General features: G+C 44.7%; 1 protein-coding gene and 1 non-coding gene across 2 annotated transcripts in view; both read left to right on the top strand.

Annotated features, from left to right (window-relative positions):
- The first annotated feature begins 1590 nt into the window (after nt 1–1590).
- Nucleotides 1591–13180, top strand: part of GCNT2 (glucosaminyl (N-acetyl) transferase 2 (I blood group)) — a 121041-nt gene continuing 109451 nt past the window's right edge. The window contains exon 1 of the mRNA XM_068557381.1: nt 1591–1640. The gene's annotated coding sequence lies outside the window, so the exon portion shown is untranslated. The remainder of the gene's footprint in view (nt 1641–13180) is intronic.
- On the top strand, nt 10485–10557 carry TRNAG-CCC (transfer RNA glycine (anticodon CCC)). The gene has a single exon. It is a non-coding gene; the product is annotated as a tRNA-Gly (tRNA).

The raw sequence follows: 13180 nt of genomic DNA, 5'->3' as shown, positions 1-13180 counted from the left end.
CGCAGCTAGAGAAAACCCGCAGGCAACAACAAAGACCCAATACAGCCAAAAATAAATAAAATAAATAAATTCAAAAAAATAAGTTGTACAAATGTAATCATAGTATACACATGGCTCAGCTATAAATTATATTTATATAATTATCCTGTCAATACTGCATAACCAATAAAACAAAAATTGTAATATAATTATAGTGAGAGGAGAGGAGGTGTGTGTGTGTGTGTGTGTGTGTGTGTGTGTCTATGAGTGAGAGTGGGATGGAAGAGACCTAAATTATCAACTTACATAACAGGCAGTCAATAGATAATACCTGTAACTGAAAAATCAAGAAGTTGTATAAGAATGTTACATAGAAACATTGATCTCAAGGAGACAGCAGTGCGTGGTGGCTTGAAGTGATATTTTAGTTCCCTGCCCAGGAATTAAACCTGGGTAGCCTGGATGAAAACCAGGAATCCTAGCCACTAGACCAACAAGGGTTATAGGGTAGAAGCAGTTTCCCTCGCTCTTGACCCTGTTTGAAAGCAAGAATGTTTCAAGGAGGCAAAAACTGTAAAAACAGGTACAAAATTTATTATTAGAGACACAGCACAACACATGGGAGAGCACCCAGACAAGCAGTTTAGTTAAGACAGAAGCAAGGCAGAGATACACACCCAGAGAGATGTGGGCATTGTGGGCGTCGTCTCTAACAAGGCGGAGCTCCTTAAAGAGGCGGTTAAATCATCTATATAGGGCAGGTCTTCTGAGCCTTTGTTTACCTTTGGCCAATTATCTTGTTGTTGTTGTTTTTTCGCACACCTGACCTGCCCTAGGACCCTCCCAACATGAATGGGCAACTTTTTTCCAAGATGGATTCCAGCGAAGAGGCCTATGGGAGGCTTGGCATCATCTATTATGGGGTGGCACCCTCTCCTTTTTGACCCCCAAGGAGGCTTTCTGCACGTATGTAGTTGGGCAGGTCTCCTTGAACTCAAGAATGAGAAACATGTGCTCTCTTTATCTTTTATCTGGGCAAGACTCAGCTCCTCTCTGCCCCTGCCATTACTGTTATCTTAAAGTGTCCACTGGAGACAAAGTCCAGCTATTTTACCTTGTTCCTGTTGTTGTTTCCATCTGAAAGTGTACACGGGAAGCTGGCTATAAATGTCTAAACTGGAGCCCATCTATCTCCTCCCTCAACATGAGAATAAATACTATAAGAAACAGCTAAAAGAATTGTCCTGGGAAGCAGGAATTTAAGGAAAAATAATACTGCTATTTTCACTATATAGCTTAAAGTATTTTCTAGTTTTAAAATTATGTGCCCATACTGTAGTGATAAAATACATTTTAAAATAAAACAGCAAAGGTTTGATTTGGGTTTCGGCTTTTTTCCAGAGGTTAGAGAGGTTTTCAGGCATAGTCTGATCTGGGGCCCATCTTCATTTTTCTTCTACTCAAAGTGACAACCATATAAAGTATACAAGGCAAGAGCCTGAAAATATTTAGAACTGCCTATCCCACATGAACAAAAGCCTTGGGTGTGGCTTGCAGAATTGTTTCAGAGAGCTCTGAAACAGGAAGTTATTCATTTTGTCTCCAGCTACTGAAGTCAGATGTGAGTATATTTCTTAGAAGTGAGAGAGTGCTGGAACTGGGTGAGTACTGTGGTTGTCTTTGGTGTAAGGGGGTGTGGACTTAGAATGTGGAAAGAAATGCAGAAATAAGACTGCAGGAAGAAAGACTGGGGTAATTTTAGTGCCTAAGGACCAAACTGGCTCAGGAGAAATCTGTTTACATTAAGGTGATATATACTGAATCAAGCCCTGATTCATACATTTGGTAAATTCTCCTTCCACAACCATTATATGATGCCTCTCTCTGCCAGGGCTACATGCCCTCTGGACTCCTCTGGGCACTGGCTCTGTTCCTCTTTCTTCGACCAATCTTCTTTCATTTCCACATCATCTCGGACATGCCTCCGTGGACACCGCCAGCTTCCCTCCACGTCAGAGCTGTTCCATTTAAAGACTCACTACTAACTGGAAACGGCTTTCCTTGCTTGGCTGACGTTTCCAAGAGAAATCTGACAGGACCCACTCATCTTTTTGAGGGAAGCCATAAAAGCCATGGATCAGCTATGGGGTTTGGGGAGGGGATGCTGGCGAATGGTAGAATGTGGTGAAAACAAGGGCTGCATGCTGGCCGAGCAGAGACTGAACTTGCAGGGAACAGCACTCCGAAATCCTACCAAGAATCACCCCTTGGTCTCCGTGGGCAATTTGCTTTTTCAAGGATCCTGTGGGCAGAGATTCCCTCTAGATATTTCCTCACAGGAGGAGGTGAAGAGAAACTAGGTGGTGGAACCTGAAGTTTTTTAAGTAGAAAGAGAGGACATTTTTGCTTTTCTTTTGTAAAAATATATTTAATTTCTTTACGCATATATACTCAGATAATACATAATACTCCCTCAGTGTATCAAGTGAGCAGATATATGCCTCCGACCTGTTTCCACTTGGTTACTCCTTCTCTTCTTCCTCTTCCCCCCCCCCCACATTAACTTTCCCTCCATCCTCAGCCCCCCAAGGTAGCCCATGTAACTGCCATGTTTTTCTTCTCATATGTAATGGTTACTTTGATGTGTCAACCTGGGTAGGTTATAGTACCCAGTAATTTAATCAAACACTAGTCTAGGTGTTGCTGTGAAGGTGTTTTGTAGATAATGTTGACATCTACAATCAGTTGACTTTAGGTAAAGGAGATTACCCTCAATAATGTGGGTGTGCCTCATCCAATCTTGAAGGCATTAAGAGCAAAAACTGAGGTCCCCTGAGGACAGCAACATCAAAATTCTGCCTGGGTTACCAGACCGGCACCCTGCCCTATAGGTTTCAGACTTGTCAGCCCCGCAGTCTCATGAGCCAATACCTTAAAATAAAAATCCAAAGAGCCCTGGTTGATATAATACTTACTCATTTAATCATATAAATATTAACGTACTACAGAGACATACAGGTTTTTGCTATCTTTTGATTTGCAAAAATGAGATGATATTGTAAATGTGTTTCTTCATCTTGCTTTTTCTCATCAACATTTAAAAGGCTGCCTAACACTCCTTGGTCCTTAGTGCATATGAGTGCATACGAAACACGAAATGGTTCATTGCGTCATTCTCCTGCTAATTGAAAATCACTCTGTTTTCTTTTTTTTCCCACTATGAGTGATGCTACAACAAATATCCTTGTGTGTGTGTATCTGTATAGACGGGTGTATAAAGACTGACAGCCCCACCCCTAGCCATGCACCCAAGGCCTGTGCCCATGTGTGGGTAAAATGAGGGGGTGGAGGTGAGAGGGGGAGATTTTCTGAGACTCCTTGACGCAGGGGCCCAATGCACTGTGAATCTGAAACCTGTTGGTGAAGTCAATGTGAGCTAAGTTTAGATGGGGAGGATGGAGATGCAATGGTTGATGGGATTAAGGTGAAAGTCTGGGGACTTCCCTGGCGGTCCAGTGGTTAGGACTCCGCACTCTCACTGCTGAGGGCCCAGGTTCAATCCCTGGTTGGGGAACTAAGATCCCGCAAGCAGTGTGGCACTACCAAAAAAAAAAAAAAAAAAAGATGAAAGTTTGAATGAAAATTGGGATTTTCGAACAGATTTTATGTGAAATGGTAATGGCTCCTTTACCTGAATGCATTATTGGGATGGATGTTATGTCCTACTAGGCATTGCTTCTCCTAATTAAGTTTGTAAAACAGAAGGCATGTAAGTTTGCCCTCGGGCCGGTCTCGATTGGACGTGATGAATGGGAACCTGAGGACTGCTGAGCCCACGCAGTGGTTGATTTAAAACAATGTAGAATACCTGGTTGGCAAAAGGAGATTACCACTTTAATTAATGACATGCTAGAAGCTGGTGGGCTGGTACCAGTGAATGCTCTGCACAGTAGCCCTGTGCGGCACGGGGAAAAGGTGGACGGCGCGTGAAGATTCAGAGCAGACCAGTGAGGCTTAACTAAGGTTGTGTTGCCCACAGCCAGCTTCACCCTCAAAAAATACAAGAGGCTCAAGAAGACTGGGGCTCTGATTAATCTCTAGAATGCTTTCTTCTCTGTTTCAAACTCGAAAAGAGCCAACTGTAGTCATGTGAGAAGGACTCCAATTTGTGTTCACTTTCCTGTCACAAGATTACCTGAACTCACCAGTTTACTGTCATAATTTGGTCAGAAGGGATTTGGCCTTGTTGCAGGTCCTGAGTGTAAGATTATAGCGTATTGATGACCTTACGAAAATATTGGAAACTGCAGAGCAAGCTAGGACTGTCTTGAATGCAGTGATGGATCACATGACCAACTGAAGCTGGTTAATAAATCTAGCAGAGACCCAAGAGCCTGCCTAAAAGGTGAAATTCTTAGGAATGTCATGGTCCAGAGCCATTCAAGATATTCCATAAGAGACTAAAAATAAAGTGCTGTCACCACTCACCCTAAGGACCCAACAAAACCTCCAGCCTTTGGTTAGCTTATTTGGATTTTGGAGAATGCATATTCTACATCTGGAAATACACTAGCTCGTATCTGTAAGAATACCCAGAGGAAAGCCATATCTAGTTGAGGATCTGAACAAAAGCAGGATGTGTCTGAATTACAAAAGGCGATGGCTCTTTCACCACCTTTGGGCCCTTGGGATCCCCACTCAAATATGATTTTGGAAGTGTCTGCCTCTCCCACTCATGCAAACCAGAGCCAATGGCATAAGCCCATGAGCACCTACCAGTGGCAACCATTGGGATTTTGGACCAGAAAATTTCCAAATTCTGCCCCCTCATACACATTATTTGAGAAACAATTACTAGTGAGCTATTGGGCATTGATTTGGACTGCCTCAATGACTGTAGGTCATCCAAGATCATGAAATCTGAAGTATCCACAGTGTCCTGGTGATGTCAGAGAAACACTCTTACAAGGAAGGCAGTGCTCAGAGGAGTTCCATAATGAAATGGAAATGGTTTACCCAGGAGCATGCTACCAGGGGAACGCAGGGTGGTACTCACCACACCCACAGCAGGTAGCTTCTTTTCCCCATGACTGACTTTGGAATCACTTGAAGAGCTGCTGGGACTTATTGCCTCATGGACAGTGGTGCTATGAACATCTCGCAATTGACCAACAAAGAGCTGCCTGGTTTACAGATGACAGTTGCAAGATGAATAAACAGTATCCTGTCTGGAAAGACCGATTAAAGAAAGTAAGAATAAATCAGCTCAATGGGCTGAATTGCAGGCTATTTTCCTAGCAGCGATGGAAGAATTGAACAATGGGAAAAGCTCCTACGTTTGGGTTTTCACTGACTCATGTGCAGTAGCTAATGGCCTGGTCATATGGTCAGGTGGTTGCACAATGGAAAACTAGACTATTAAAAGAATGCTCATATGAGGTGTGGCCCTATGGGAACATTCTGGGAATTTAAGAGATATGTTTTTTTTTCTGGCTTTATTGAGATATAATTGACATATAACATTGTGTAACTTTTCAAGGTGTACGGTTTTTTGACTTGATACATATTGCAAAATAATTATTATCATAGTATTAGCTAAAACCTCCATCACATAAGTACCATTTTTTTTTTTTGTGGTGAGAACATTTAAGAGTTCCTCGTTTAGCAATTTTCAAGTATACAATACAGTATTATCAACTATAATCATCTATGTTAGACTGCCAGAACTGATTCATCTCAAAACTAGAAGTTGCTACCCTTTGTCCAACATCACTCCATTTCCTCCACCCCATACCCCCAGCCCCTGGTAACCATCATTCTACTCTCTGTTTCTATGAGGTTGGTTTTTTTGGTTTCCGCATGTAAGTGAGATCACACAGTATTTGTCTTTCTGTGTCTGGCTTGTTTCAGCTGGAGTAATGCCCTGAAGATCCACCACATCCTCACCATCACTTGTCATCTCTTTCTGTTGCTAATCACGCTAACAGGTGTGAGATGATACCTCAGTGTGGTTTCAATTTACATTTCCCTGACCATTAGTGATAGGAGCACCTTTTCTTGTACCTATTGGCCATCTGTATGTCTTTTAAAAGGAGTTTTGTAGTGACAAATAACTACATTAAATGACTTACATCTTTTTCATTCCTTTTCCTTTTTGCTCCTCAGATTGAATAATTTCAGTTGATCTGTCTTCAAGCTCACTTCTGATTGGTCATGTCTGCTGTTGGAGCTCTCTCTTGAATTCTTCGTTTCAGTCATTGTATTCTACAACTCCAGAATTTTTGTTTGGTTCTTTTTTATTTTCTAAACTATTTTTATTTCTTCTTCCAAATTTTATTGAGATACAATTGGCACACAGCACCGTGTAAGTTTAACATGGACAACGTAATGATTTGATTTACATACATCTTGAAATGATTCTCACAGGAACTTTAGTGAACATCCACCATCTCATATAAAAACAAAATTAAAATGGGGGCAGAGTCAGGATGGAGGACTAATCATTAGAGAAATGCAAATCAAAACCACAATGAGGTACCACCTCACACTGGTCAGAATGACCATCATCAAAAATTCTAGAAACAATAAATGCTGGAGAAGGTGTGGAGAAAAAGGAACCCTCCTGCACTGTTGGTGGGAATGTAAATTGATACAGCCACTATGGAGAACAGTATGGAGGTTCCTTAAAAAACTAAAAATAGAACTACCATATGACCCAGCAATCCCACTACTGGGCATATACCCTGAGAAAACCGTGAATGAAAAAGAGACATGTCCCACAGTGTTCACTGCAGCACTATTTACAATAGCCAGGACATGGAAGCAACCTAAATGTCCATCAATAGATGAATGGATAAAGAAGATGTGGCACATATATACAATGGACTATTACTCAGCCATAAAAAGGAACGAAACTGAGTTTTTTGTAATGAGGTGGATGGACCTAGAGTCTGTCATACAGAGTGAAGTAAGTCAGAAAGAGAAAAACAAATACCGTATGTTAACGCATATATATGGAAACTAAAAAAGCGGTACTGGTGAACCTAGTGGCAGGGCAGGAATAAAGATGCAGACGTAGAGAAGAGACTTGAGGACACAGGATGAAGGGTAAGCTGGGATGAAGTGAGAGAGTGGCACTGACATATATACACTACCAAATGTAAAATGGATGCCTAGTGGGAAGCAGCCGCATAGCACAGGGAGATCAGCTCGGTGCTTCGTGACGACCTAGAGAGGTGGGATAGGGAGGGTGGGAGGGAGGCTCAAGAGGGAGGGGATATGGGGATATATGTATACGTATGGCTGATTCAGTTTGTTGTACAACAGAAACTAACACAACATTGTGAAGCAATTATACTCCAATAAAGATGTGAAAAACAAACCAAAAAAACCAACCAAAATTAAAGAAATAGAAAAAAATTTTTTCTTGTGATGAGAACTCTTAGGATTTACTCTCTTAACTTACGTATATAACATACGGCAGTGTTAATTATATTTATCATGTTGTACATTATGTCTCTACTATTTATTTATATTTATTATAACTGCAAGTTTGTACTTTTTGACAGCCTTCCTCCAGTTCTCCCTCCCGCCATCCTCCTCCCCACCCCTCACCCGCACCCCCCCACCCCACCCCGGCAACCAGAAATTTGATTTCTTTTTCTATGAGATTTTGTTGCAAAACTTTTAATCTCTCCATGAAATCTGAATGAAAGCCTTGCCAGGTAGAGTATTCTTGGTTGTAAGTTCACCTCCTGGTGGGTGTGGATGGTTCATGACATGGTTGGCTGTGGGTTCCATGGTCTCCCAAAGATGATGCTGGCCCACTGGTGAGTAGGGCTGGATCTGCGTGCTACTGGCTGAGGGATACAAGGGATCTCAGAGCTGGTCGGTCTGCTGGTGGGTGGGGCTGGGTCCCTGGGCATCCTGGGGGTGGTGTTGGCTTGTGAGTGGGCAGGACCAGGACCCAGAGTCTCTGGCTGCAGGGCCCTAGGGAATCCCAAAACTAGTCTCAGCCACTGGTGGGTGGGGTAGATCCTGGGGCTGCTGGCTGAGGGGCCCAAGGTGTCCCAGAGCCGGTGCTGGCCTCCGGGTGTTTGGGCCATGTCCTGACATGGAAGGCTGTGGGGTTGTGACAGTCCTGTGGCTGACATCTGCCTCTATGTGGATGGGGCCAGACCCAGGGGACCCAAGGGCTGACTCCCACCCACTGGTGGGCAAAGCCAGATCCCAGGATCGCTGGCTGTGGTGCCCTGGAGGTCCATGTGTTTGTGTGTCAGCCGCTGGTGGATGGGCCCAGGGCCCCGGGGTTCCTGGGGCTGCTGCCTGATCCCTAATGAGTGAGGCTGGGCCCAGGGCTAGTGCTGGCTCACTGGTGTCAGGGTGGGGTCCTGAGCCCTCTGGTGGACCGGGTCGCTGCCAGGGTGGCTTGGGGCTCAGGGGATCTTAAGATAGCAGGCCTGTTGGTGGGTAGAGCTGTGTCTCTGCCTGGCTAGTTGCTTGGCCTGAGGCCTCCTAGTACTAGCGCTGATAGGCCAACTGGCAGGGCCAGTCCTTGCGCTAAGAAGCTAGAGGGAGAATTCCAGAATGGTGCTTCCTAGCCCCAGTGCCCTCGTGGTAGAATGAGCTCCCCCAAAAGGCTGCCTCAGTGTCTGTGATGATTCTTTTTTCTTTTCTTAATATTTATTTATTTGGCTGCACGGGTCTTAGTTGCAGCACGCGGATCTTCAGTTGCCGGGTTTGGGATCTTTTAGTTACGGCATGTGGGATCTAGTTCCCTGACAGGGATCGAACCCGGGCCCCCTGCATTGGGAGCACAGAGTCTTAACCACTGGACCACCAGGGAAGTCCCAGCAGGGATGATTCTTGAGCAAGTAACTATCTCTTTCAACCTTTGTATCAGAATTCCTAAAGTCCTGATAGGGTGGATTGTGCCTTCACCCTGTCTAGAAAAGTTGGGGTGACAGTGAATGCACTGCCCTGCACCTGTGTAACCCTACTCTATACGAATGGGAGGGGACCAGGGGGGAGACACTGGCTAGACTAGTACTGCTGCCAGCAACCTGGACCAGCACACAGGCCGAAATGAATGTCCCTTCCAAAGGCGAAAAAGTCTCGGTAAAAATAAATGACAAATGGAGAGAAGGAGAGATAATAGCTGAGAGGAAAGGAATGAATAAGTGGGGTATGCAATGAGGGAAATCCAACTTTATATTATCGATAATACCTCAGAAGAGGCTCAGAACGAGAGATTCATATTCTCTTTTAGGACAATTGCACCTGACACCTGGGAGGGTAAAGCTATGTTTGCCAAGACCAGCCCAGGTTTTGGAACCTGAAAAGGTCTAGCGGCAGCCTGTAAACGGGAGTGGCATCACGCTGGGAGTCATGCTAGACAGACAGTTAATGACAAAATGGACTCTAGTTAATGACTAAGGGGACATTACTAGACTCCATTTAGGCATTAACAATAAGTCCGGTTTTGACTCTAGTTTTTTGACTCCTATTTTTCAGGCTACATTTACTACAAGGAATTTGGGAGGGAATTCTGGGAGCACCCCTTCCTTCTGGGACTTCAAACCATGAGGTGTATGGCTCTTAGTGGGCTGATCTCTGTGTAACCATGAACCTTGATGATCAAATACTTGGCAAGGTCCCTGGTTATAGTGGACAAAATACAATGGCAGCATGTCCAACATGCCACTGCTGTGCACGAACGCACATCACCCCTTTTTTGTGGATGGAAAATTATTAAGCAGAAAAGAGGAAAACAATAGGTGTCGGATGAGATTATAGCATAAGCACCATGGTGGATCCAAGCGCCCCTGCGGTTTAGCCCCACTCTGAGACCGAGAAGGATGTCGGAGGCTTTGTGGCATACTCAAACTAAATTACATCTACTTGTGACTACCACTCATCTACCCCTATTATGGGAGACCCAACATTTTGGGGTGCAAAATATGCATCCCAACTGCACCCATGCTGCAGCACACGATGCAACAACATGCGTGGTAGATTATACAACACTGGCCCACAAGACAGAAAAAGACCGTAGGGGAGAGAGGTGCTGGCCCAGGTAGTCTGGGACAAGCAGAGTTGGCTTTAATGAGGAGTGGCATTAAGACGGAAAAGACTGATTAACTAGAATAGCCGGATTAGAGGGAGTTCTCTTCCTGGAAGAAGGAAAATGTTGAGTCAGCCTGGAAAGAAAACGAGGCGTTAGCAAAGTGAGTCAGGCAGACTCAGCAAATAATGCTGGATGATGCTAGAACCCAGCTTTGGGAAAGGTTCTGTGCCACCACCCAACGGAGCCTCTTGAGTATTTTAAATAAAGCAGCCACGGGTCTTGTCCCTCAATCCTAGCTGCAGCCGGCAGCTCACGGGGCACACCTCTGGGAATCTCGTGGTTCTCCAAATTTATGGAAGTTTTCTGGGGGCACTTGTAACTTACACTGATGTACTGTGACTGCTCTCACCCTGGAGTAGGTCAAAATCATATCGGGACTTCCCTGATGGTCCAGTGGTTAAGACTCTGCGCTCCCAACGCAGGGGACCCCGGTTCGATCCCTGGTCAGGGAACTAGATCCCTCATGCCCCAACTTAAGGTCCCACACACGGCAATGAAGATCCCACATGCCGCAACAAAAGACCTGGCACAGCCAAATAAATAACCATTTAAAAATAAATAAATAAATAAAATCAAAATCATATCATGTCTGCTCAAGCCCTTCTCTGGCTTGCCTCAGAGTAAAAGCCAAATTATCACAAGTTCTTGCTGATCTGGCCCTGCTGCCTCTCCTCCTGACTTTCTTCTTCTCCTCGTCCCTTCCTTTCTCTCCTCACTCCTTTGGTTCCATGTTGCCATGTGCCGTTATTTTCCTGTGCCAAACACAATCCCACCTCAGGACCTTGGCATGTGCTGCCATCTCTGCTGGATTGCTTTTTCTCCAGAAATCTTCACGGCTCACTTCTCCTCCCCATTCAACTCTTTGCTCAATGGTCACCTTGATTGAGAAACCCCTCTGACCGCTCAGTTTAAACGGCACGTACCCCTGCCCCATTGAACCTCACACTGTCTATCCCTCCACCCTGCTTTGATTTTCTCCGTAGCACCTGAAGGATTATACATGTGTTTGTTCATGTGTGTATTAGCTCTGTGAGTACAGGGGCTCCGTCTTAGTTTCTGAAGTGTCCCCAGAACAAAGAACAGGCAGTATCCCCAGCATCTTGGCACGCACTGGGCGCTCAAACAATACTGGCTGAATGAATAATAAGTAGCAGATAAAACTAAAGTTTTAATGACTATACTGTACCACTGAACTACCTGCATTTTACTTGAGGCTTAAAAAGAGACACACTTTCATCTGAAGAAATGGATGGTGAACACTCACGGAATCTTCCTTGTAGGTGAAGCAGATGGTTTTGGTGGAGAGGCCTTTCACATACCCTCATATTACAGCATGTCAGAGAAATTCTGCTCTTGCTACCTGCCAGCTGGGCTGTGTGTGTGGGTCCGGGATGGAAGCCCGGATCTAACAGCCCTGTCTGACAGAACCTTCTATGCTGATGGAAATGTTTTATAGTTGTACTTTCCAACAAGGCAGCACAAGCCACGAGAGTGTGCCTATTGAGCACTCGATATGCAGCTAGTATGACCGAGAAACTGAATTGTCAATCTATTTAATTTCAACGACTCAGGGGGCTGAGTCCAGACGACCAGGGTCAGCTGAAAAAGAGAGCCAGAGAGCTCCCTGCAGGCTTCGTGACAGACCCCGCCCCCAGCCCCACCCCGATGGTCTGGACCAGCCCAATTACATTTACCCTGTAGCTTCCACCAAGGTTTAAAAGGACCTGAGACAATGTGATTCCCTAGCTAACTAGTTCTCTAAGGCCCAGCCCAGATCAATTTCTATTCCCTAAGAGTCCCATGACCCCATGAATCGATAGCATCCTCTCTCTCTTGTCAAGAAGAGGAAACTAACTCACAGCATGACCGTCAGGAGCCGAGGCCTCAGAATAATTTGCAGACTAGGTGAGACTGAGCTTAGCTACATACCAACCCTCACCCACTCAGCAGGCGGGTGGGTCTGTGTCATAAATACAAACCTGTTAGAACCTGAGCGTGATTATAATAGCTTTGACGGTATGCCAGATACTGTTCCAAGTGGTCTGCATGATGGAGTAGATGCTAGCATTATTCCATTTCACAAGAAACTCATGTACAGACAGGTCAGGTTTGCCAAGATGATGCACCTTGTGTGAAATGATCAATGTTTTAAGCTGCTGCATGTTGGAGAGGTTTGTTATGCAGCAAGAGCTAACTGATGTTGGAGCTTTCTGGGAGGACTCTCTGGCATCCCGGCTACAGCAGGATGGCACGTTGGCCAAAGATGGCACAACAGGTAAACGGTAAAGTGAGGATTCAAACTTGGGAGTCTGATGGCAGAGCGACTAACCATGGCTGTATCAGCTGAGGTTCTTGGTGGCCAGCAACAGAAAACAATGCTCGCTAACATGGCTTTCAAGTTTTTGTAGAAAAGGCGATAGCACGGCCTGCGCCGTTTCCCCATTCTCTTTGAGACTGTGACCTTCTTCAAAGCCTGGGCCTCTAAGGTGACTGCTCATCTTTATTGGCCTTTCCTACCTGCTCTTGCTGCAAGTTCCTGGTAGAACTCCCAGCCAAAGTTCACACATCAATTCCCTTTGTTGAGAAAACACCCTCAGTGTCTGGAGAGTAATTGTTCCCAGCAAGGGTGAGGCAACTTTTTTTTCCCACCACCTACCTCACTCTGTTGGCCCATGTCTCAAGATTACCTGTTCAGATTTGGGGCAAAACAGGGGGTAAAGGGGGCATCGTTTTCACATCCTACAATTTCTATACCCCATTCTCTGAGACAATGTGATTGTCTCAAGGAAGAGGGTCAGATGTTTATCTGTTTGCTTTCTTTTATTTTATAAAAAAAAATAGATGTAGAACCTGAACCATGGGCCTTCAAATCACTATTAAGCAGAGGTCATTTTTTTCAGTTGAATATCAATACATTTGGCACATAACGTTGTGTAAGTTTAAGGTGCATAATATGGTGATTTGATACATTTATGTATTGCAATATGATTGCCATTGGAGCTCTGGCTAGCGCCTCTGTCCCATCACGTAATGATTCAACACATGAATTTGGGTGGAACACAGTTTCATCCATAA

This window comes from Eschrichtius robustus, chromosome 12, assembly GCF_028021215.1.
Source record: "Eschrichtius robustus isolate mEscRob2 chromosome 12, mEscRob2.pri, whole genome shotgun sequence".
Taxonomy (NCBI): domain Eukaryota; kingdom Metazoa; phylum Chordata; class Mammalia; order Artiodactyla; family Eschrichtiidae; genus Eschrichtius; species Eschrichtius robustus.
Note: the sequence above shows the minus strand (reverse complement) of the source record. Positions and strands in the feature narration are given on the sequence as shown.